At 45.7% G+C, this 22,955-nt stretch overlaps 1 long non-coding RNA gene across 3 annotated transcripts in view; it reads right to left on the reverse strand.

Moving 5' to 3' along the window:
• LOC112546093 (uncharacterized) overlaps positions 1 to 22,955 on the reverse strand; it is a 49,272-nt gene that overhangs the window by 12,266 nt on the left and 14,051 nt on the right. The window lies entirely within an intron of this gene.

A 22,955-nucleotide genomic window follows, 5' to 3' on the forward strand; every position in this document is an offset into this window, starting at 1 on the left:
GACTGGGGAGAGAACACACACAGATTTGGATGGCTCCCTGACAGCTTACCCTCACTGGTGTGCCAAATCTGAGCTGAATTAAAAAATCAGCCATTTTTTAAAACATGATATGTAGAAATCAAACTTCCGTTCTTTAGTGAACACATGCAACCTCACATCTGCAACTCTTCAGACAGACAGCTGAGAGAGACTGAGTGGAGTTTTACCAGCCCAGAACCAAAAGTTTGCCACTTGCTTCAGAAGAAAACTAGGAAATCTACCCAAACGGTACTTGTTTTCTCTCAAAAGAACTACAAGCACACAAAATAAACCATCTTGTTAGTCTTTAAAGTGCTACATAGTCCTGTTTTTTGTTTCAGCTACACCAGACTAACACGGCTGCATCTCTATCACTATTCTACAAAATAAATGGGTTTTATAAGGCAAATTTGCTCTCAACCGTAATGTTCAACATTCTATTAGGAACTGTGAGGGCAAGTCTATACTACAAAATTAAGTTGACCTAAGTTACCTCAGTGTACAGCCACTGCCATAATTGAATCAATTTAACGTGTCCGCTCTATGCTGCTTGTATTGGCGGTGTGCATTCTCGCCAGGAACACTTCTGCTGATTTAACTGAGTGTGAGACTGGCTCCTAAAAGGCAGGACTAGTCAATGTGAGCAATGTAGTGTCTATGCATTGCCCTAAATACATCAACCTCAGCACTATGCTTCTCATGGAGAAGGCATTATTAAGTTCCTGTAGTCGATGAGTTCAGTCCGTGGGTGTTATATTTTAGTGTAGACACTTAAGAGTTGTGTAGGTTCTCTCATGTAGCTCAGGGCTGAGTCATTTGATTTTCTCTCTCTATATATAAAACACATTTTCCTGCGGGATGACAGAGTGACATCATTATGTCGCTCTGCGTCCCAACACCTGCTTCCACTCTCAGCTGCATGGCCACCTCCCTCTTCCTGGTGCTCAAGGGGAGGGAGTGCTGTGCAACCTCCCCCTCCTGGTGCTCCGGGGGGGATGTGGGGTGGAGCCAGGGTTGCCACTGTCTTGGCCCGGCCCTGGATGCCAGCAAGAGAGAATCAGGGCTGCTATGGCCTTGGCCCAGTGGCTGAGGGGTGGGGGGGAGGGAGGGCCAGGGTTGCCACGCTGCAGTCTAGGCCCAGCCTTCCCTGACCGCTGGGGCGGGGGGGAGAGCAGGGGGTGCCTACTCCCAGAAAGAGGGGGGTTGGCGAGCACAGCAAGCAGGAGAACATCCCCTTAGTATCTGTTAGATAATATAGGGATGGGGATAACAATATTTATGATTGGAAATAAAAATCCTTCTGCTGCAATTAGGTTGACTGTTAAAAATGAAAGCAAAAAAGAGAATGCTTTATGAATCTGAAGGGTTCTCTTCCTCATTTCCATGAGAAATAAATACATAAAATGATAGATGTGATAACAGTTATGGTAGATAGGCTTCCAGTGGAAGGGGCATCTTTCATAATGAGATAAAAGTGTTATTTCAGTAACTGCCAAAGCTTGAGCTAGGCTCTCTATAGAAGGAGCTCTTATCTTATCACCAAACACAGCTGTAAGCTTTACAAATGGATCCTTTTGGCTGCCTGACTCTAGCTCCTATTGTTAAAGCCAGTGTTAGAAAATTAATATGCAAATAACTCTACAGTTTCTCATCCTTGGGCTAAGTGTTGCAGCTTATCTGGAATTTAGTGACACTTGAGGTTACATGCTAAACAACTGAAAACTGAAACACATGATAGGAAAAAATAATGTACTATCACAATTCTTGAACTACTAAGTGTAAGGTTTGTTTAAGATCAGTAACTTGGATTCCCATGGTGGGATTCGATACAGTACAGAACTAGATATGACGTTATGGACTAAATTGTGTGTAAGGGTCAAATAATTTAATCTCACTTCCTGTACATCACAATCCATTAAATTCCACCCAATTGCCCCTCTACCGAACACAATAACTTGTGTTTGTCTCTAACTTATCTTCCATTCTTGATCTGAAGACTTCAGGAGATCAAAAACCCACCACTTTCTTTGGTACTTTATTCCAATTAGTCACCCACACTTAAAAATTCTGAGAGAGATAGCTGTGTTAGTCTGTCATTTAAAAAATGAGTAGTCCTGTGGTACCTTAGGGTATGTCTAGACTACATGGCTCCATCTACGGAGCCATGTAAACTAGTTTACCTGGCATAGGCAAAGAAGCGGGGATTTAAAAAATCCCCGCTTCATTAAAATAAACATGGCTGCCGCACTGTGCTGAGGATCAGCTGATCCGGCACAGCACGGTAGTCTAGATGCGGATCGATCGACTGGGGGAGCCTTTGCTGACCGATCCCTTATGCCTCGTGAAACTAGGCTAACAGGATCGGTCGGCAAAGGCTTCCCCAGCCGACTGATCTGCGTCTAGACTACCGTGCTGTGCTGGATCAGCTGATCGCCAGCACAGCGTGGTGGCCATATTTATTTTAATGAAGTGGAGATTATTTAAATCCCCGCTTCTTTGCCTATGCCAGGTAAACTAGTTTACATGGCTCCATCGACGGAGCTGTGTAGTCTAGACATACCTTTAGAGACTAACAAAAATATGATACTATATATACTTTTGTTTGTCTCTAAGGGTATGTCTACACAACAGCATTATTTTGGAATAACTAATGTTATTTCAAAATAACATAGTCCACATCTACACACACGCAGTTATTTCGACATAATGTCAAAACAATGTCCAGCCAGGAGACTTCTTACTCCCAATTAGATAGAAAGGGTACTAGTGCAAGAATTTACACAGACAAAGAGCTGTTGGCACCTTCATTGATCTATGCCATCAAATGCCAGCAATGCCCCACAGCTATATGTATTGGACAAACTGGATATTCCCTATGGGAAAGAATCAATGGACACAAATCCGATATTCATAAAGGGAACATACAGAAACGTGTTGGAGAACACTTCAGTCTACCTAATCACTCTTTAAAAGATTTCCAGATGGCTGTCTTGTCACAAACCAATTCTACAAGCCAAATACACAGAGAGGCGTTGGAATTACAATTCATGCACAAAAACAATTCCTCTTCTGATCACCTTTTCAACAGAGATAACGGATGGCTGGGACATTATCAACCTAACATTCAATGAAGGTGCCAACAGCTCTTTGTCTGAGTAGATTCTTGCATTAATATCCTTCCTATCTAATTGCTATCCTTTGATCCTTATCTGCTTCTTTTTAACTATCCAATCTTCAGGGGCTTATAGATTACCAGTTCTGCCTACTTGTTTTTCCCTTTGATATTTTCATATCCTCTGCTCCTTGTTTTCCACCCCCTCCTTTTTTTCCTTCCCCCCTCTTCCTTTTCCCTATTTATTTTGGGTCTGCACATCCTAAACTCAAAACTCCGGTCATCTGAAGAAGTGGGCTGTGCCCACGGCAGCTCATGATACCATCTACATATTTTGTTAGTCTATAAAGTGCTACCAGACCATTTGTTGTTTTTTAAGTTTACCCTGTACATACTAACTCGGCTACCCCCTAAAGCAAGAAAATAATGTTATTGAACCATGCCAGGCAGTTGGCCCTGGCTTGTCCACACCATTAACCTGCTGAGGACCACAGAAAGACACAACCTGAGGCAGGTCTTCTCTGACACAAATCCTATTGCCTGCAAAGGCTCCCCCATGCATCAGAGAGCAATTCTAGTTAGTGTCACCCACCACTGACATAGATGAGCCTGTTTAACTGCTCCTCTCTTGCCTTTTCCCATCCCTATGGCATGCTCTGTCAAGACAACAGAAGCTCTGTCTCTGGTGCTCCTACCCCATGCATGCTGTTTTCTCAAGTTCCCTTGGCACAAGTGTAGTTGGAGAAGTTGGTCACACACAGTGGCTGATCTTTGAATATCCCTATATTGTATGTACATTTGCACGCTACCCCATATGCAAACCCCTGAATGTCCCTCTTACCTCACACATACCCCACCCCACATGTAGATCCCCTGAATCCCCCATCTTTCTACCTCCCACCCAGTCACTCTCCACTTACTCCATCGTCCATTAACAAGTCATTCCCAACCCCTTACCCATCACCCTGGGACCTTCCTCAGCACTGAGCAGCATCCCCCCAGCTCAGGGCTCCAGTCCCATTCTGGGATAGGGAAGTTTCTCCCAGTCTCAGACACCCTGAGATTGTGCCGTACAGGTTTGGCCTAGACAGAGGGATGATGGGCCAAATTTGAGTGCTGTTCTAAGTTCCCTTTGAGCTGTGAACTTGTGTGGCTGTGCAGGGACTCAGGACTGATGCGCATGGAGCTGCTTGTGGCCAGGGGAGAGATACACTCCTTGGTCCCCAGCAGGGAGCCCCCTGCTATTCTCAGCAGCATGGACCTGGTGTATCCAGGAGAGAGGCGCCCCTCCTTTGGTACACCTCAACCTCACCAGAGCTTCCAAGGCCAGCAGAGAGATGCCTCTCACCTGGCCCAGAGCGGTGGTGATGAGAAAAGACTGGGGGAGCCATCTTTCCCAGGGGAGTCTATATCCCAAAGCCCTCATCCCCAGCCCCATCCCAGACCCCGCACCTTCAGTGATAGCCTTCACCCTGTACCTCAACCCTCTGCTCCAGCCATGAGCACTCCCCTACACCCAAACCCCTCATCTCCAGCCCCACCTCAGAGCCTGCACCCCCAGACAGAGCCCTCCCCCTTCTTCCCCCATGAACACTCTCCTATACTCCAAACCTCTCAGTCTCAGCCCTGCCACAGATCATCATGTGAAGAATGAATTTTGTTATGTGCACCAGTATGGAGGTGATATGTCACACAGCATCTCCATATTGATGTACATAACAAAACAAAATTCATTCCGTACATAGACATACAAATTAGAGGGGACACTGGTGCTGTTGTGTCCAGGCATACAGAATCAGTGCTAGTTTTGTTTTTGTTTGGGGTGGGAGTTTCTCCTCAGATGGGGGCCCTCCCTGTACAAGTGCACCAACTGCACATTGGCTAATGAGGGCTTGGGTGTTGGATACCAGCACCCAACTTCCTTGGACTTCAGTGTAAACCATATGTATCACAGAACAGAATGTGGCCTTGTGAGTCTAAGGCCAAGTCTACAATGCAAATGCTTATTGGATACTCAGTTGACTAGTCCATTTCCCCCCTCCTCCCCACTTGCTGCCTCTATCAGATAGAGGCAGCAAAGGTAGAGAGGATGGGGAGAAGGGGATCAGCTGTTCAGAGCTGCTGCTTTAAACCCCAAGGCGACATTTTAAAGCGACAGCCACTGCACAGTTGATTTGGACTCCTCGGCTGACCCCGGGCTCCACGGTGCTGCCCCTTTGAAATACTGAGGCGGCATTTGAAAGGGGCAGTTACTGCACATCTTAGCTAGGGATCAGCTGTGTAGCGCTGCCTCTTTGAACACTGCTTCGGCATTTCAAAGGGGAAGCCACTGCTGATCCCAGGTTTAGCTGTGCGGCTGCTAGGCCCTTTGAAATGCCACCTCAGCATTTCAAAGGGGCAGCACTGTGGAGCCCAGGGTCAGCTGGGGTTTCCGCAGCTAATCCCGGGCTCCGTGCGGCATTTCAGCAGAACCCGGGATCAGCTGCGGAGTCCCCAGCTGACTCCGGGCTCCATTGCTTTGAAATGCACAAGAGCCCCCTCTGGGGACTCTTGTACATTTCAAAGCAGGCACCTGCGTGAAGCCCGGAGTGAGCGGGACTTCCCTCTGGCTCCAGGCTGCATGCAGAAGTGCCTATTGACTAGTCAAGTAGTCGATGGAAATTCCATCGACTACTCAACTAGTCAATTAACCACAATTTAGCATCCGTAGTCTACATTGGCACTTTATAATGCTGTAACTTTCTGGCTCAGGGATGTGAACATGCCTCTTTCCCTCTGCCCCACTGCAGCAAGTTACAGCGCTGTAAATAAAGCACCACTGTGAACCAGGCCACAGTGCTGAGAGATGTGATCCCAGTGCCGTTAGCTACTCCCCTCATGGAGATGGTTTACCTAGTGTTGGGAGATCTCTCTCCCAGCACTCATGCCATGGCCACACTTTCAATCTAAAGCACTGTTGCAGCTGCGCTTTAAATTGTTAAGCGTAGACAAAGCCTAAGGTATGGAAGCCATGCACTCTGTCATCAGTGACAGTTACCTGATTTGGTGAACGTTGGGTACTAAAGAAAATAATTATGTAGAAAATGACGCAAATATTTTTCAGAATCTGTTCAGGAAAACAAACCATCTGGCCTCTCTGCATAAGCTTTCTGCCTATTGCTCTTCCCCTGCTGTGTGGCTCAGGCGAAATATGTCACTCATCTAATAAACAATTATAAATAAACAATAGGGCGTTCAAATGAAAAATGTTTCCCCAACCAAGCCAAATAACTCTAGGGAAAGCAAAAAGAAATGCAATGCACAATCCTCGCTGTGTGGAGTGTTGGAAAGGTGGTGTCTCACCTTTTGGTACAACGGAGACTCAGAGCTGGCCAGAGAAACCACTTTTAAAAAAACAGTAGGTTCTAACATGGATGAAGGCATTTATCATTCATATTACATTAATGTCTAGAAGCCCTAACCAAAATCAGGACCCATTTTTCCTAGTCATTGACTCCTAGTAAGAGACCAGTGCTAACCCAAAGAGCTACAAATCAAGTAGACAAGATAGTCAAAGGGCAGGAAACACAGAAACTGAGACTCATCCAAGGTCACACAATACATCATTGGCAGAGCTGGGATTAGAACCCCAGTCTCTTGAGACCCACTCTACTCCCCTAGCCCACTGTCAATTTTTGCTTTTTTTTAAAAAAAAATACAGTTCTAAATGTGCCTCCCTCTAGCCCCGTGTCTCTCATACTAAATCCAGATTGTTGTACAGTGAGACTCTTTCTGTACCTTCCTTGGCCGGTCTGTAGGTCACAGAAAAAGTATTGCAAAACCCAGTAATCAGAGAGTTGCTGGTTTCTTTGAGATACGAGGCAAACTGTTAGGGGTGAGCAGCTCTCGGGCATACAGATGTTCCTCCAATATCACAAAGAAAGAGATGAAAAGAATGTTACATTATCGGTAGCCAGTCCCATCCATAATCGGACTGCTGTGTTCATTAACAGGATTGCCTTATAGTGTCACCTCCTGGGAGAGACAGCAGTAGATTTCCATGGGCTTGTGAGTCAATAGGCCATGTTAACTTGGATACTGCTCTGTTTCTTCTTCATTCCCTAAGCAGCCAGAATTCAATGCTCGTACAAATAATATTGGAAAACACAGTGCAATTTCATTGTGAGTTTGATTTCCCAGTAGACACTAAGCCACATACCGTAGTGCTTGGAGGCCAAGACCCTGGCTACTAAAAGATTAAAGAATTATTCTTTTTCAGACAGTATTTTTAAAGAGACATGGGTCTGGTTCTGCACTTTGTTATAACTTTGCAACCCAGTGGAGTTGGATGAGCTACATCAATGGAGTTATTCTGGATTTATACTAGTGGGAGGCAGAGACGATTTGGACCCAGGAGGTTGCACAGCTGTAACTAGGGGCAAAATTTGGCCATGTATGTTTGCATGGATACGCCTTCATACAACTGGGTAAACTACTGAAATCCTTGCATTTCAAGTAAAACCATCAAATAAAAGCAGAATGCCATTATGAGTCTGTTTATACTGAAGTCATGAGCAATCTTCCCTCAATTTTTTCTGTCTGTGTGCAGAAAAAAAATTGTTATGTGCACCCAGGCATGTGTGGATGTGCACCACAAGTTGAAACACATGTTGTGGGTGCTCTGCTAATCAGCTGGGCATTGTTTGACTCTCTCCTGGAGAGCCACCCAAGCACTCAGCTGACAGGGAACACTGGTCGCAAAATGTGAATCGCCCATGAAGACATAACCAAACTAGTCTACTGGGCAGTGAATCATGGACATCAGCTCAGGTTTGCCAACCAGTTAGTCACTGAGGGTATGTTAATTCGAACTAAGCTAATTCGAATTAGCACATCCAGACTTAAAAACTAGTTCGAATTAGTGTTTTGCTAATTCGAACTAGCATGTCCACACTGAGTGGACCCTAAACCGAGGTTAAGGATGGCCGGAAGCAGTGCCGGCAGGGCAGCAGATTAGGACTTAGAGCGTGGAGCTGCTGTCTCAGGCTAGCCGAGGGCTGTGCTTAAAGGAACCCGGCCCCCACCCCAGACTGACAGTTCTCAGGGGTTCCCCGCTTGCAAAGCAGTCCTGGCTTGGAGTGCCCTGAGTGCCCACACTCGGCACATCACAGCACTCGGCCATCAGCCTGGCTGCACTTGCCGCAGGCTGCCATCCGGGGGGGAGGTCAATCGGGGGGCTGCAGGAGAGATTCCACCCCGAGGAGCCCGCAGAGCCACCCCAGTCCTCCCCATTCGGGGCTTGTACCTCATTCCTCCCTCACCTCCTTCCACTTACCCCTCCCTAGCCCCCCTTCCTGATGTATAAAATAAAGTACACGTGTGTTCAAAAATAGAAACTCTCTTTATTGAACAAAACTCGGGGAGACTGGGAAAAGGAGGTGGGAGAGGGGAAGAGAGAGGGTGGGAGAGGGGAGGGCAACTAAAATGATCAGGGGTTTGGAACAGGTCCCATATGAAGAGAGGCTAAAGAGACTGAGACTTTTCAGCTTAGAAAAGAGGAGACTGAGGGGGGATATGATAGAGGTCTATAAAAGCACGAGTGGTGTGGAGAGGGTGCATAAAGAAAAGTTCTTCATTAGTTCCCATAATAGAAGGACTAGAGGGGTACGTCTAAACTACATGCCTCTGTCGTCAGAGGCATGCAGATTTGTTGTTTTGGCAAAGGCAAATGAAGCCGCGATTTAAATGATCGCGGCTTCATTTACATTTACATGGCTGCCGCGCTGAGCCGACAAACAGCTGATCAGCTGTTTGTCCGCTCAGCGCGCTAGTCTGGATGCTCCCCTGCCGACATCAAAGCCCTTTGTTGGCAGCGCTGGTAAACCTCATCCCACGAGTAATAACGGGGCTGCCGACAAAGGGCTTTGATGTCAGCAGTGGAGCGTCCAGACTAGCGCGCTGAGCGGACAAACAGCTGATCAGCTGTTTGTTGGCTCAGCGCGGCAGCCATGTAAATGAAGCCGCGATCATTTAAATCGTGGCTTCATTTGCCTTTGCCTATGTGTCTAATCTACATGCCTCTGACGACAGAGGCATGTAGTCTAGACACAGCCCAAGACACCAAATGAAATGAATGGGTAGCAGGCTTCAAACTAATAACAGAAAGTTCTTCTTCACAAAGCAAATAGTCAACCTGTGGAACTCCTTGCTGCAGGAGGCTGTGAAGGCTAGAACTATAACAGAGTTTAAAGAGAAGTGAGATAAAGTCATGGAGGTTGGGTCTATGGAGTGGTATTAGCCAGGGTGTAGAAATGGTGTCCCTGGCCTCTGTTTGTGGAAGGCTGGAGATGGATGGCACGAGACAAATGGCTTAGTCATTGTCTTCAGTCCATCCCTCCAGGGTCCCTAGTGCTGGACACTGCCGGCAGACAGGCTACTGGGCTAGATGGACCTTTGGTCTGACCCAGTACTGACATTCTAAGCTCAGGGCTCAGGGTCGGGGGTCTCACTGGACCACCTTGATTTTCATGCACACCTGCTCCTGGGTGGCCATGCTGGCAGCTATCCTGCCCTAGATGGCCACTTTTCTGTGCCTAGTGCGGAGGTCGTGGATGAGGTCCACGATATCTGCACTAGACCAGGCGGGCGCCCGCCTCTTGTGGATCTGGGCAGGATCCCGGGAGCCGCCAGCCTGGTCCCGGGAAGAGGCAGAGGGCTGGGTGGCAGCGGGTGGCTGGCTCGAGCCGTGCCAGGTGCAGGGTCTGCTGGCTGGGTGCTGGCAGGCTTGCACCTGGCACGGGCACCGTAGCCAACCCGTGCCCCTTTAAGGGCTCCGGGGCCGGGAGGGGGGCAGAAGAGTTTCCCTGGTGGTGCTCAGAGTGGCCACCAGGGAAAGCTGGGGAGGGCTAGCCTCCCACTAGTTCGAATTAAGTGGCTACACAGCCCTTAATTCGAACTAGTTAATTCGAGCTAGGCGTTAGTCCTCGTAGAATGAGGTTTACCTAGTTCGAATTAAGCGCTCCGCTAGTTCAAATTAAGTTCAAACTAGCGGTTTGCTAGTGTAGCGCCTATCAAAGTTAATTCGAACTAATGTCTGTTAGTTCGAATTAACTTTGTAGTGTAGACATATCCTTAGAGCTCTGGACAGGCTTGCTCAAGCTGTGCTGAAGCCTGTGTAGCCATGACTTCATTGCTTTCATACCCAAGCTAGACAGATTAAAGCTGGCTCTGGTATGTCTATACAAACTGCAATCACTCCCTGTGACTGCAGTGCAGACATATCCTAAGGTAGACCATGATCTCACTTACATAGGTTCAAATCAAGAGAAACTTGGCTGAACTCAATGGGGCATCAACACTACTATCTGCATGCCAGGCCATAATTAGGCCCCTACATCTAGTTATTATGACAAGTAGTATTATTACAACACAAATCCTCCAGATCTTCCTTGGTCCTGTCCATTGTAATGATCTCTGGTTAGAATACTTCTGAAGTGAGAGACTGGTCCAGCCAAACATTTAAGCACAAGTGCATAGTCTTAAGCATGTGACTGTACTCCCATGACTGTATGGGCTCATCTAGACTACACGGAAGATTCGAAAGAGGCTATGCAAATTCAGTGGGAATTTGCATATCTTCTTCTGATCTCACTTTCGAAAGCAGAGCTTTCGAAAGTGAAAGTAATCGAGACACGTTTTTCGGCAGCCCCCCCCTTTTTTTCAAAAAGCCACGTAAACTCATTTTTTGAGGAAAAGTGGTTTTTCAAAAAAGGGCGGGGTAGCCAAAAAACCCCCGCGTCTGGATTACTTTCACTTTCAAAAGCATGAAGAGCAAACCTATATATTTACCAATGGAGTCCGCTAATAGGCAGCAGACGAGTTAGTCAGCTTGAACATGAGTCGTTAGAGCTGAGATTGCCATTATTTATCCAAATCCAGGTTTACTTTGCATTCTGTCAGGGAGAAAAAAATGGGGAGCAAATTTCTGTCTTTACTTGGGGAGTATCCAACAGCATAGGGGTTTTGCCTGAGCAAAGACTGAGGTCTGCAGAATTTGGCTGCCACAGCGAACCGTACACAACATGCTTTCCAAATCCTGGGTAAAAGAAGTGAGTAATGTACACTGTATCTCACTAGTGCAAATAAAAGACATGGTCATATGTTTCCTATTACACATTGTTTGACAGCTGCCAGGAGTGGCCCTAGATGAGCTGCTGGCAACTGGCGCCCTAGGCGAAACGCACGATCTGTGTGCAATCAGCGCCCTCGCCTCCAAAGCCCTCAACAACCATTTATCTTGGTGCCCTAGGCAACTGCCTAGTTCACCTGTATTGATGGGCTGCCACTGACAGCTGCAAAGTAGCATCTTCTGTAAGTCATAAGCCAAACACTGCTGCACAAGGCCTGCTTTGGGCTTCAGGCTGGAACCGGAAATTCAGCGTGGAAGAAGAAGTTGCTGTTCAATGAACTTTGGAAGCTGGATCTGTGCAGTGGAATGTTTGGGTATTGAGCAACGGAAGTATGTGGGAAATAAGCACTAGCGACTGCTTTCTGAAAGCACTCACATGAGTCAGCAAGCAACGGCATGTGCTGTCAGCCCTCACTGGGGACAGCTACACAGAACAAAGAAGCTTTCTCACCAGCAAGTCTCAGAGTCCAGGCCAAGTGACTCAGGCTCATGCTGCATGGCTAAAAATAGCAGCATAGACATTCCTGCTCAGGCGGGAGCCTGAGCTGTCAGACCTTCCCTCCTTGCTAGGTGGTCCAATAAAAGAGATGACCTCACCCACCATGTCTTGCTGATGTTTATTTGCTCAGATTATGCGTGCCAGAAGTAGCCCAGATCCGTACAAGGCTGACTTTGTGATGTGCAATGCTTCAGAAAAGAGCGGGATCCCGTGCTGGTTGGTGAGGGAGAATGGTAAGGGAGAACACCTCCCCTCCTAGGCCTATTGTTAGAGGTTGGAAGTGGGCCATGCTGTGAGTTATAGAGTCAGCACAATACCACAGGGTCTCCTAGAAAGGATGGGAACACAGATGATTACTCTCATGGACCGTGGCAGGGGCAATCATACCAAATGGTTGGACAAGTGGTGGTCAGGCCTATTGGTCAGTGCCAGAGATAGGATCCAGGAGGCAAAGGTGAGAGTCAGGAATCAGGAACTGAGCATGGAGGCAGGGCTGTAGCACAGTGGAGCATGGTAGAAGCAAGGCTAGGAACAAGGCAGGAGAAGGAGCGATCACAGTTTCGGGCATAAGCATTGAGCAGCTGCTGGCCATGCACTATTGCTGGGTTTAAGAGCAGTCCTGGAAATGCTGCTCGGGCCAAAGAGGCAAACAGTCCAGTTAGGGGTTTCAGATGAGGCTAGCTGATTGATTCAGCCCTGCAACAGGCCCTCAATTCTTCACAGTACCCCCCTCCTTGAGGGTTTCTCCCCGGGACCTTAGGGACTGATATCTCAGGAAGAGCCTGGTAGAAGTCCTCTACAGGTCCAGAATGTGGATGGTTTCAACCAATTCCCAAGATCAGTTGTCCATACCGCAGCCCTCCCAGTCTACTAGGTACTGGAGATTTCCCCTAATTTGTGGGAGTCAAAGATTTGTTGGATGAAGTGTTCTTCTTGCCCCCAAATAGTTAGGAGAAGTGGTGGTGGCCTGGAGCCATTTGAGAATTCAGTATGTGGCTTGAGAAGGGAAGTGTGAAGATGGATCTTGAGTAGTTACAGCTTGAAGGCCACAGGATTGACTTAGTCCAAGATCTTGAATGGGCCAGACACTGGTAATCAAGTTTGGCTGCCAAGTGGGATTATTTGAGGCTCCAGAGAGATAGCCAGACCTAGTTCCTCACAAGTAGGATGGGGGCAGTCTGATGGCCCTGGTCAGCACGGCATTTGTAAATTTCCTGTGACAATCTTAATTGCTGCTTGAGCTCTTGATGTACGTGGCACAGATAGGTAGTTCAGCTCTGGCTGCAGAGATGGGTGAGTTTGTGAATATGGTCAAGATGAAACTGAGGATGAAAATTGGTAGTTTTCAAAAAATGGGCTTTGTTGGATTGAGCTATGGGTTACTTTGCTGTAGGTGAATGACACATAGTGGAGTAAAGAAAACCAGCCATCCTGGTGGTAATTCAAGAAATGACATAGTTACTGAGGGTGCGTCTAGACTGCAGGGTTTTTTTCGGAAAAACGGCTGTTTTTCTGAAAAAACTTCACTTATGTCCACACTGCAAGCACGTTCTTTTGAAAGCAAATTGAAAGAACAGAGGGTTTTTTCTGACACTGGTAAACCTCATTCTATGAGGAAGAACGCCTTTTCCGAAAAAGCTCTTTCAAAAAAAGGCGTGTGTGGATGGGGAAGAGGGAGTTCTTTTGGAAGAAGAGGAAAAAGAAAAAAGCACAGGTGCCCTGGTGGCCATTCTGTCCATAGTAATCACAGGTTAAATGTGAGATAGCATCCATTCAGTGTGGACGCTCTCTTTCGAAAAAGCAGATCGCTTTTTTGATGCGCTTTGGCAGTGTGGACATTCTCTTTCGGAAGAAGATTTTTCAGAAGATCTCTTCTGAAAAAGCTTCTTTTGAAAGAAGCTTCCAGTGTAGATTTACCCTGAGGCTTCCAGTTTCATGCACAGTACCAGGGAGACATGCAGAACTGCAGGGTCTTGAGGTATGGATGAGATAATGGTGCAGGGAGGAGGGGTTTCGATTTTTTAGGAACTGGGGAAACTTTTGGGAAAGGGGGAGGCTATCCAGGAAGCATGGGCTCCACCTAAGCCAAAATGGAACCAGACTGCTGGCACTTAACACAGAAAAATCATAGAGCAGTCTTTAAATTAAGAGTTGGGGGGAAGCCAACAGATGCAGAACAGCACATGGATTAGACAGACACATCCCTTACGGCAGGATCTATTAATGGAGATTCTCTATGTTCTAGTAAAGAGGAGAGGATGGAAGATTATAAAATACAGGTAAGATCTGATGAGAAACAGTCAAATGAAAGAGTCCCATTCAATAAGGTCATGTAATGGAATATAGGTAAAAAGGGACAAGTTTTTTAAAGTGCTTATATACCAAGGCTACATGTCTAAATAATAAGATGGGTGAACTGGATTGCCTTGTATTAAACAAGGATATTGATAAAATAGGTATATCACAGAAACTTGGTGGAATGAGGATAATTAACGAGACATAGTAATACCAGGGTGTAAAATCTATTGAAAGGTCAGAACGGGTTGTATGGTGGGGAAGTGGCACTATATGTGAAAGAAAGAATAAAATCAAATGAGAGAAAAATCTTAACTGGGCCAAACTGTACCATAAAGTTTCTATGGAAAGAAATTCCATGCTCTAATAATATGAATATAGCAGTAGGGATACATTACTGACTACATGAGCAGGATAATGATAGTGACTATGAAATGCTAAAGGAGATTAAAGAAGCTATTAAAATAAAAAGCTCAATAATAGCGGGGGATTTCAACAATCCCCATATCGACTGGGTACGCATCTCCTCAGGATGGGAGGTAGAGATAAAATTTGACAGCTTCTTCGATCAGCTAGTCCTGGAACCCACCAAAGGAGAGGCAATTCTTGATTTAGCCCTAAATGGAGCACAGGATCTGGTCCAAGACATGAATATAGCTGGATGATAATAGTGACCATAATATAATTAAATTTAACATCCCTGTGGTGGGGAAAGCACACTGCAGCCCAACACTGAAGCATGAGGAGGTTAGTTAAAACAGAATTAAAAAGGTTCAGTGCCAAAAGTGAAATCTCTGTAAGCTGCATAGGAGCTTTTTAAAGACACCATAATAGAGGCTCAACTTAAATGTATACCCCCAAATTAAAAAAAAACAAAAAGAAAACAAAAAATGCACCACGGTGGCTAAACAACAAAGTAAAAAGGAGAGGCAAAAAGGTATTGCTTAGAAAGTGGAAATTAAATACTAATGAGGAAAATGGAAAGGAGCATAAACTCTGGTCAATACAGTGTAAACATATAATTAGGAATGCCAAAAAAAATTGAAGACCAGCTAGCCACAGACTCGAAAATGATTCTGGCTGGGCTGGCATCCCAGAAATGCTCAAGATCCTCTGATCTAGGAGGAGTCAACCCCTGCATGTGCCAAATGCTGCACAGCTAAGCGCTGGAGTAGTGAAGGAGAGCAGTTTCCATCCTGTTCATGCCTTGAACCTGCAGGCTTCACAACAGCCCCCTGGGTGGCTATTATTTCCCTGGGCACCTCCCCTCTGAGCCACCTTTCTGGGAGGGTGCACTGGAGTCTCTGCAGTCAGGTTCCCTGGGTTCTGGTGCACAATGCATCCTTACAACTTAGCTCCTCCCTGTCCTTGGAAGCAGCTGGAGAGAGGGGGCTGTGACCCTGTGTGCCCCCCATGCTACCATGGGAAGATGTGGCACCAGCTGGTACCAAGAAAGGCAAGTCTCTCCCAAGGGTCCACTCAGGGTCTACCCAGAGGGTGCCAGGCAGGAAAGGTCGGGTCAGGGCAGCGGCAGATATAGGGCAGGGCAAGCGGGGCGGCTGCCCCGGGCCCCGCTCTTCAAGAAGCCCTGCGCATGCGCCATGTCAAAGGGGGCCCTGTGAAATTGTGCTGCCCTGGGTCCCGCAAAACCCTCATCTGCCCCTGGGTCAGGCAGCCACCCCCCTGTGCTAAAGAGGTTTTCTGGGAGCGTGTGTGGTTTCCCCTCCCTCAGTGAACCCTAGAGCCTTAAATATAAGATGGTAAATAAACTACTCAGTATTTCTTTTGAACAGGGGCTTTAACAAGTCAACTTGATGTTAATTGAAAGTTTGTACTTCATGGTTCCGATTGATTGCCCTTGAACTCACTTGAATACCAGTCATTTTACCAGGTGTCCCTTCGGTAACATAGGAACATATGATCACTCTAGACCAGAGGCTTTTGCGTGAAAGAGCAGAGACCACACAAGCTTTGGTCAGTCTGGAACCTGCCAACAGAGAGGAGCAGCAGCAAGGACTTATGAATCTAAAATATCAGCTACAGCAGGAATTCAAAGGGTCCCTGACCAAAAAGGTAGACAGCCACTTGGATGAGCATTGGAGCCAGCCAGAGAACATGGGTAAGACTAGACATTTACAGACATTTTTGCTCTATATGTACCCTACAAAGGGCTGAAGGGGAGAGATCAGACTGCCTGAGGACTGCCTAATTGGTCTCAAATGGAGGCAGCGACTGGGACAAAAACACCTGTCAGTAAACTGGGAAAATTGGGTTTGAAGACTGGACCTCTGGGATTTGAGCAAGAAGTCTGGGTGACTGAAATGGATGAGCTAATAATTAGCTTGCATTTCATTATGGCTAATAACTATGTAATCAATGCCTGAAAAGGTGTCTTACAAATTCAGTCTGAGGAAATTTCTATTAAAGATATGACCCAGGAAAGACAAATGGTTGGCAGTGAATATATTATCCTGTCCCTGGGCTCAGAAATCATTATCAGTACTACAAGCTGTGGGAGCTTTCCAGCTAGGGAAAAGTGGGGAGTGGTTGTAACCTGATTTGGGACCCAGGGACTAGGCGGAATCTAGATTTGAAACAAGAAGTGATCCCTGTTCATTTGTTGCAAGGTTTGGACAAGCAGCAAATAGTTAAAAAAAAAGAAAAAAAAAAAGAGCCCAGCCATTGTGAAATGTCAACCAGTAGGTCTGGTAAGGTATGTCTACCCTAGCTCCCTAGTTCAAACTAGGGTGGCTAATGTAGGCATTCAAACTTGCAAATGAAGCCCGGGATTTAAATATCCCGGGCTTCACTTGCATGTTCCCGGGTGGGTGCCATTTTTAAATCCCCTTAGTTCGAACTGACTGCTGGTGGCTACACTCGGCAGTCAGAAGTTAATCTGAACTAAATCCTTAGTTCGGATTAACTGTTACACCTTGTGACGACGTGTCGGGATTTTCCCATCTCCTGCACCCCCGAAATGGCATGAACAGACTTCACCAGCCAGTAGAATGGAGGTTGTTTATTGTTCCTCCAGCACAGCGCAGCACAGATGTAATCTGGTTACAGGAACTGGGGCTAAGAGGCCTCAGTGCCCCCCTTGAGATAGGGGAGTCCCAGCCCCCTCCCCAGCTCCTTCTTCCCTGCCTTCCAGCCAGGAACTAACTCCCCCTCTTCCAGCCCTGCCCACAGCCAAGGCCGCATTCCACCTCCCTTTGTTTCTCCCCATGGGGGGCCGCAGGTCAGACAGGTTTTTGAGTCACCTTTGCATAATGAGGTTTTCCCTGCTGGGTCTTGCTCCAGACAGCAGAGGTCACCACAGCCCAGCAAGTACCCCCACTACGTCACACACCTCATTGCAGGAGGAGTAACAGTTAATCCGAACTAAGAATTTAGTTCAGATTAATTTCTGATTGCCACGTGTAGCCGCAGGCAGTCAGTTCGAACTAAGGGGATTTAAAAATGGCGCCTGCTCGGGAGCATGCAAATGAAGCTTGGGATATTTAAATCCCAGGCTTCATTTGCAAGTTCGAATGCTTGCATTAGCCACCCTAGTTCAAACTAGAGGGCTAGTGTAGACATACCCGTAAGTACTAGACTAAAAGAAAACTACAAAGGAAAAGGGGAAAGAATAGTGCAGCTATGGGAACAGAGTTTCTCATGTACCTGTTCCAATGCCATACTATAGATTTAATCAGAGAACAACAGAACAGTTCAAGGGGCTTTCTGGTTAGCATTCCGAAGCTGTTTTTCTGCACTGGTCCAGCACAAGACTGATACTAGATGAAACTAAGGGAAGAGGCACTACAGGCCATCAAGGTGATGTATCAAAAAGGAATAATGGAATCTTCCTTCTGTCCTTGGTCCTCACCCATAGTTCTGGATAGGAAAACGGATGGCAGCACTGAATTCTGTGTGTGACCTCACTTTAAAGTCACTTTAAGGGATTCTTATTCATTACCATAAATAGATGATCCCCCTAAATGCTGTAGCAGGTTCAATCTATTTTCCACAATGGTTCTTTGAAGTGGCTACCAGAACAGAGGGGGAGTATGATTTTATGGAGTCCCCTCCCCATCACATCTTCCTGAAACTGTCCCCCTCCCCCAGCTGGGGAGCCAGGTCAGGATGAGGGGACATGCCCCACTCCACACACCTGCCTAGTGCTCCTGCCAGGGAGCACAGTTCAGCCACAGGGCAGATGTATTTAAGCATCTGGCACAATGGGCTATAGGTTCCTCACCCCTAGTTTAGAGCCCTGCAGACTCCTGGCTGGGGTGACAGTGCCACTTGGTGAATTAGCCCCTGGGTAGGGCAAAGTAAGAAGCAGGTCCTGGGAAGGGCAAGGACAAGTCTAGAGCCTGGCAGCCAGAAGCAGCACTCGGGGAATTGATCCTTTGAGCAGATTGAAGCAGCAGGCTGCAGTCCTGTGTGGTGCAAAACAAACCAACAGTCAGGCTATGTCTAGACTGCAGGCTTCTTTCGAAAGAGGCTCTTTCGAAAGCATCTTTCGAAAGAGCCTCTTTCAAAAGATCGCGTCTAGACTGCAGGCGGATCTTTCGAAAGAGAAATCCGCTTTTTCGAAAGAGAGCACCCAGCGAGTCTGGATGCTCTCTTTCGAAGACGGCCTCTTTACATTGAAGAACGCCTTCTTTCGAAAGAGGAACTTTCGAAAGAAGGCGTTCTTCCTCGTGAAACGAGGTTTACCGCCATTGAAAGAAAAGCCACGTTCTTTCGAAATAATTTCGAAAGAACGCGGCTTGAGTCTGGACGCAGGGGAAGTTTTTTCGGGAAAAGGCTACTTTTCCCGAAAAAACCCCTGAGTCTGGACACGGCCTCATAGGCCTTACTTCCCTCTAGGGACATAGAGCAAACAGCATCCTGGGTTCCTGAAGGTCTTCACAATCAGCTAGTCACTTGGAATGTAGTCTGGCTGTCTGGGCTCTACTGCCAGGAGTGTTGCAGGCACCTCTGAAGAAGCCTGCAGTGTACGTCCTTATACCTTTGTTGCCAGTCCTGACTGAGCTGGACAGCCTCTTTTTATCTGGCGTCTCTATCTGGATTATGTGCCACAGGAGAAAGGGTGTTGTGGCCTCCTGGGCCCACAATGATTGGTCTGTCCTCGTTGGCCCACATGCTGTTTGTACATCCTGTCACGAGGCCATTTCATTGTCATCTCCAGTGGCTTTGTTTCTTGCACTGTTCTACATAAAAACACCTGTTCTCCAGACCTGCTCTAGATGGCAGCCATGTATCATATCGTCAGTTCTGGCAATCATATTTTGGTGTGGGCATCAGTTATTCCAAAATAACACTGCTGTGTAGATGTACCCTAAGAGTTGATGAGTGATTGTTAAAAAGGCATAATACTAATAGCTTCTTTGTGGGACAAAAATGCTTAATCTGCTCCAGGCTTATATTGTTGAGTCCAGATGCTTTTCTGTTCTTCAAGTGACTTATTCTGTCCTGGAGTTCATCTAGTGTGTATGGCATGTAGAAATGATTTTCTTCCAGATCATTTTGCTGTCAAATTCATATTTTAAGCTGCTTGTTCAGAGCTTTCCCATGAAGCAGCAGTTGGCATGCCACCTGATTGGCTGTGTTGTTGTGGAGTTGTTCTGCTTTCTTTGGAACATTATACAACTTGTGAATGGCCTGCCATGTTTTCCTACTAGTTTGGGTGATGTCTATTCCTTCAACTGATTCTTTCCATTTCTGTCACCTTATTTCCTGCAGATTGTTAGCTAGGGCTGTCTCTGCCAGACTAGTGTCTTCAAAAAAAAAAAAAAAAAAAAAAAAAAAAAAAAAAAAAAAGAATGAAGTGTCCTGTGGCACCTTAGGGCATGTCTACACTGGGGAGTTATTTTGAAATAACAAGGCGAGTGTCCACACCAAACCTGTTATTTCGAAATAGTGGGCTTTTTATTTCGCAATAAGCTTATTTCGAAATAGCTATTCTGAGAGTTATTATTTCGAAATAACCTGGTAGTGTAGACATAGCCTTGCAGACTAAGCACTGTATTACAATGGTCTACAGTATTTTGTTATTTCAAAAGAACAGCTGTGTCTAGACTACAAAGTTCTATCGAAAAAGATATGCAAATTGCAAACTGCAATTTGCGTATCTTTTTCTGCTTTTTCTTCCAAAAGAGGCTTTTCCGACAATTGGCCCATCTACAACGAGGTTTACAGGGAAAAACGCGTCTGCTTTTCCAATTTTTTTTTTTGAAAAGCAGATGCATTCCTTGGACATGGCAGAGCTTTTCCAGTATACCTCCGGTATCCCAGAAAAACTCTACAGTCTAGATGTACCCAACAAGTGGAGCATACACACTACCAAGCCTGTTATTTTGGAATTATGGGCCGGTTATTTCAAAATAATAACTCCTGCTTTCCACAAGGAATAACGCCTATTTCCACTGCTGCTATTTTGAAATAACTACTCCCCAGAGTCATAAAGAAATTCTAAATAACAGGCTTCTTACTCTGACTCTGACTCCTGTAACCCTCATTGTATGAGGAATAAGGGAAGTTGGGGGAAGGGTGCACTATTTCAAAATAACTTCTGTGTAGACAGCACCAAAAGTCTCAATCAATTATTTTGACTTAAGCTACTCAATTAGCGTAGCTCAAGTTGCATAGCTTATTTTGAGTTTAACCCTGCTGTGTAGATGTGCCTTAAGGTGCCACAGGACTCCTCATTGTTTTTGCAGATAAAGATACAGACTAACACTGTTACCCCTCTGAGACTTCCAAAAAAGGGTTTCTCTGGAACATTTGTTGGTATTTTTTATATTTGCCTGCTAGCACAATACTGAACCTTAGCTCAGTTCTAGATCCTCAAGCTATATGCCTCTTTTAGGTATTATACAGTGCTTTCACAAAGAGATCATAATTCTCTCTAAGTCAATTTTTCCACCATGAAATGCAATGCAATAATTAACCAATATTACTGTTATCTTCTCCTTTTCTCTTATTAAGGGAAGATGGATGTGTGTTTCATAAACCTATATCATCATTATGGTACTCCAGGACATACTCATTAAGAAGAATGATACAGACAATTAAAAATTCTCATATTTTTTTATTCATGGTTAAGAATGTGAATGAATAAAACTCATAAGTTATTGGTGCAATTTTGTACTGAAGATTTAAAGAGGATCACATGGTTTGCCAGAAAGAGCTTGCATAGTATGAAAATACTAGCTAATAACTTAGGTTTTCTTGTTAGCTTTCAAATTTCTATGTGTTTAACAGACCTGCTATATTTCATACATCCTGTATAAACACATTGAACGGACATATTGTTTAGGAACTGAGAATTTATTTTTGGTGCTTCAGAGCTTTACTTGGCTCACTGACTCCAACTCTGAGACCTCTGATGGGACTCAGTATCAGTGCTATTGGATAACTGAGTAGTAAGGAGAGCACGCATCTCTAAACATCTTCCTGAGCTGGGCTCGCTTGAGTATATATATTGTGAAACACTGGAACAGCCATTCCAGAACAGACTAATGGTGAAAGACTGGTCTGCTATTCAATTCGTAATGCCAACTACTTGCCAGTGTCAGATTCTTTGGGAATGACCTAGGACTCCCATAATACATCTAAATGTGCAGACTACTCTTTTTCAATAAGGCATGCAAAGACATTTTTTCTGACTTCGATTGGGTATCGGTTTATTCCCTGAAGCATGGGAATGGGATGCTTTTTATAGGCTTTTATCCTGAGAGGTGCAAATATCATTGAATCATAGAATCATAGGACTGGAAGGGACCTCGAGAGGTCATCAAGTCCAGCCCCCCGCCCTCAAGGCAGGACCAAGCTCCGTCTACACCAGTGGTCTCCAACCTTTTTATGCCCAAGATCACTTTTTAAATGACAGACCAAGCCAAGATCTACAGCCCCGCCCCTTCCTTGAAGCCCCGCCCTCTCTATTCTCCTCCTCTCCATCACTTGCTATCCCCAATCCTTATACTGCTACTTTTTTTATTATTATTATTCTGTAGGAAGAGGTTTTTCCAACATTTGGCCTGTCTACACTGGACCAAATATCAGAAAAAAAACCCTTCGTTTGGAAGCCACCTTATTCCTTGTGGAAAGAGGAATAAAGGGGTGACCAAAAGAGCCTGTTTTCTCTTCCACTAAAAAAGCGGAAGAACAAACGCAACCCTGGATGCAGAAGAGTTTTTCTGGGATATCTCCAGAATCCTGAAAAACTCCTGCAGTCTAGCTGGACCCTTGCTGTGTTGAGACAGGATGTGTAGGCTCTGGGGTGGGCATGAAGGCAAGAGGAAGACCAAGGACAGGGTAGGCCCACTGCTCAGTGAGGAGGGAGAAGCAGTAACAGGAAACTTGGAAATGGCGGAGATGCTCAATGACTTCTTTGTTTCAGTCTTCACCGAGAAGTCTGGAGGTGTGCCTAACATAATGAATACAAGCAGAGAGAGGGTAAGTTTAGAAGATAGGATACACAAAGAACAAGTTAAAAATCACTTAGAAAAGTGATTTGCACTTGTATTTCACCCATCTTCCCAACCCTATTGCACACATTAACAAATTAATTCTAAAGACATTCCCCGGAAGGGAGCAATTTTAATCTTGATTTCACAGAAAGCTGAAGCACAGAGCTTTGACGGACTCCGGGCTGCAGAGAGGACCTTAGATGAAAGTGTTGATGAAAATGGGAAGTTTGAGGCTCCTGTGCTGTGCTCAGAACATTAGACTCAAACAGTCAGACCCTGTCTGATAAAATGGAGGTGGGGGGAGGGAGGAGGTATCTAGTCTCATGATAAACACAAAACTGAAACAAAACTGCCAGCACAACATAACCAATGTTACCAGAAAAGTTAGAAAAGTTAGATGTC

This window comes from Pelodiscus sinensis, chromosome 1 (genome assembly GCF_049634645.1).
Source record: "Pelodiscus sinensis isolate JC-2024 chromosome 1, ASM4963464v1, whole genome shotgun sequence".
Lineage (NCBI taxonomy): Eukaryota > Metazoa > Chordata > Testudines > Trionychidae > Pelodiscus > Pelodiscus sinensis.